The sequence below is a fragment of the Mytilus galloprovincialis genome, chromosome 10 (assembly GCF_965363235.1).
Source record: "Mytilus galloprovincialis chromosome 10, xbMytGall1.hap1.1, whole genome shotgun sequence".
Lineage (NCBI taxonomy): Eukaryota > Metazoa > Mollusca > Bivalvia > Mytilida > Mytilidae > Mytilus > Mytilus galloprovincialis.
The window spans coordinates 76,198,736-76,202,120 of record NC_134847.1 but is presented as its reverse complement, the minus strand read 5'-3'; positions in this window follow the sequence as shown (position 1 = coordinate 76,202,120).

Below are 3,385 nucleotides of genomic sequence, written 5' to 3'. Positions count from 1 at the left end.
TATTTTATTGTTTAAACATGTCACTTGATTAAAGAGAGACATAACAAGTCAATAGAATCTTTTGTTAGAGTTAGATATAAGAAGATGTGGTATGAGTGCCAATGAGACAACTCTCCATCAAATTCATAATTTGTAAAAGTAAACCATTATAGGTCAAAGTAGGGCCTTCAACACAGAGCCTTGGCTCACACTGAACAGCAAGCTATAAAGGGCCCCAAAAAAATGACAAGTGAAAACCATTCAAACAGGAAAACTAACTGTCTAATCTATATAAAAAATAAAAAACAAACAACAAACATTCATGAACTACATTAGCAAACGACAACCACTGAACATCAGGTTTCTGACCAAGGACATGTGCAAACCTAGTCGAAATAAGAAAGAATTTTCTTTTGGTTGCTGAATTTTATGTACTTCGACAAATTTTGATGAAGTTTTTTAACCGTCTTGTGTGTTTTATTTCTCTTTGAATCTTGATTTATTTATACAAATCTTTGCAGCAAAGATACTTGGAAGGTCTTTGGCAAACAATCCTCTTTTTCCAGTTTAAGATTTGGATGAACATGACTGGCTCAATCTTCAAATCAGATTTGCCAGTTTAAATAAAGGTGAATTGTGTTGATACTGTTTTGCATTGATTGATTGGTTGTTGGTGTTTAACACAACTTATATCACTATTGACTATATGGTGGAATTCAGTAATTATTTGTTGGGGAAGCCAGAGTGTCCGAAAAAATCTAACAACCTTTAGCAGGAAAACTAGCAATCCTGGTCATTTAGTTGAATCAGCATAGGCGGATCCAGGGGGGGGGGGGGGCCTGGGCCCCCCTTTTGTGGGAAAAATTTGGTTGATTATAGGGAATCATTGAAGCATGACTGGAGCGGGGCCCCCTTAGGAAAAGTTCTGGATCCGCCACTGGAATGTCAGTGTTGACAGGCTAATGATACAGTAGATGAAACTCGAGACCACTCAGCCTTCAAGGCCTCATTTTGAATTGATGATTGAAAGACCCTTTGCTTTTAAAAAAACCTTCTGTAATGAAATGAGCTCATAGGAAAGGAGTTTATCTTTTTCAGTCCACTATATTTTGGAAATCTTGTAATTATTGAGAAAAATCAAACTTGCATGGTTTGGTGCCACTTTTTGCAACGATTAAAACAAGAGTACGCATGCTGAAATGTCTAGCCTCTTTTACTATCCATTGGTATTAGGTTAATATCTTAAATATAATGCTTTATTACAACTACCCCATCAATTTAACATGATCCAAGAAAATGAGGTAAAGGTCAGATGAACCAAACTTGAAATGCATGTACACCTAACAATCATTCTCAACACCAGATATGCTTTAAATATAGTTGATCTATTGTGCAACAAAGAAACAAACTAAACCAGGAAAACTTAACATTGATCAATGAATCATGACAATGAGGCCAAGGTCAGATGAACACTGCCAGACAGACATATACACCATACAATCATTACATGTATTGAATATAGTTGACCTGTTGCATATAGCAATGTATAGCATCTAAGAAACAAACTTTATCAGGAAAACTTAGATTGACCAATGAACCATGAAAATGAGATCGTGGTCAGAAGATAATTGCCAGACAGACAACTTCTACAACTTATAATCATCCCATACACCCAATAAAAATTGGTATTAGAAAAACAGACCAAAAACCAAAAATTGATCTATGAAACATAAAAATGAGGTCACAGTCAAATTAAACATACCAGACTGACATGTACATAGTAAAATATTTTCATACACCAAATATAGTAAACCTATTGCATACAGTATTTAAGCAAGAGACCAAAACACAAAAACTTAACTCTCACCAATGAATCATGAAAATGAGGTCCGGGTCAGATGCAACTGCTAGATGGACACCTTACAATCATGCCATACACCAAATATAGAAGATATATTACAAATAGTATCAGGAAAACCTTACCACGAAAACTTAACCTTGTTCACTGATACATGAACTGAGGTGGAGGTCAAGTGAAACTGTGTTACAGTCATGAGGACCTTGCAAGGTACGCACATACCAAATATAGTTATCCTATTACTCATAATTAGAGAAAATTTAAGAATACTAAAAATCAACTTTTTTTCAAGTTGTTGCTGAACCATGAAAATGAGGTCAAGGACAATGGACATATGTCAGACAGAAACTTCATAACATAAGGCACCTATATACAAAGTATGAAGGATCCAGGTCTTTACCTTCTGAAATATTTTAAGCTTTTAAGAAGTCAGTTCATGCCACTGCTGCCACCAGATCAATATTCCTTTGTCAAGCTTTCTGCAACAAAAGTCTCAGTCTCGACGAAAACCATAATGAACTATTTGTGCCCATATCAGTAATGTCAGTCACTGAATTGGTACATCACTGTCCCCCAATGATGGTCTATTTTTATTTTAAATACCTTAATTGCATCAATAGGTAGATCATTCCTTTCCTTCATTGTGTATAGTGAACAATGTCAAATGTAGTGTTATATCTAGTCTTTGAAAATTTGCAATTATTGCCACAGGAATGTATCCTTATGACAGTAAAGAACAGTGGACATGGAAAATGACCTCCCTGCTTTACTGACCATTGATTTTTTGTTTGAAAGGTTTTACATCAAGCATCACATAAACGATGACCAGGATGGGCAAATCCTGTCAGACAGACATGTACAACTTAAAATTATTGTCTACACCAATGATCGTTAAAATATTGCTTATGGAATTAGAAAAACAGATTTTACGTTATAGGAACAGACCAAAAAAACATTGACAATTGAACCACGAAATTGAGGTAAAGGTCAGATGAAACTTACCAGACAGACATGTACACATTACAACCATTCCATACACCAAATATAGTTATAAAACTTATTCCTTTTAGAACCTGAAAAAAGGACCAAAACAATAAAACTAATATTTACCAGTGAACCATACAATGGGGTCAAGGTCAGATGATATTACATGATATATACTAGACAGACATGTACACCTTTAAATCATTTCATACACCAAACATAGTGGACTTTTGCATTGTTGTGCATAATATGTTGATGTTTTTCTGCAATTTTCTGTGTGGATCCCTTCTACTGTCATGACTGTTGGACTAGAATATCACACTTTTCTGGTAGGAATCGAATGCAATATTCCTACTGTATTCCATCTGGAATATTTTAAACAGGTGACTGAGGGCCAATTTATCTTCATGGAAATGAGATGTGCAAATGCCACCATAATTCAAACTTGATCTGTATTTTATACGGTAGTAATAAGCATAATGTATAAGTTTCATTTGAGGCAAACTTAAGTTAGAGAACAGTAACACAATTTAGGACCTTTGGATGTACAGATGGACAAAGGTA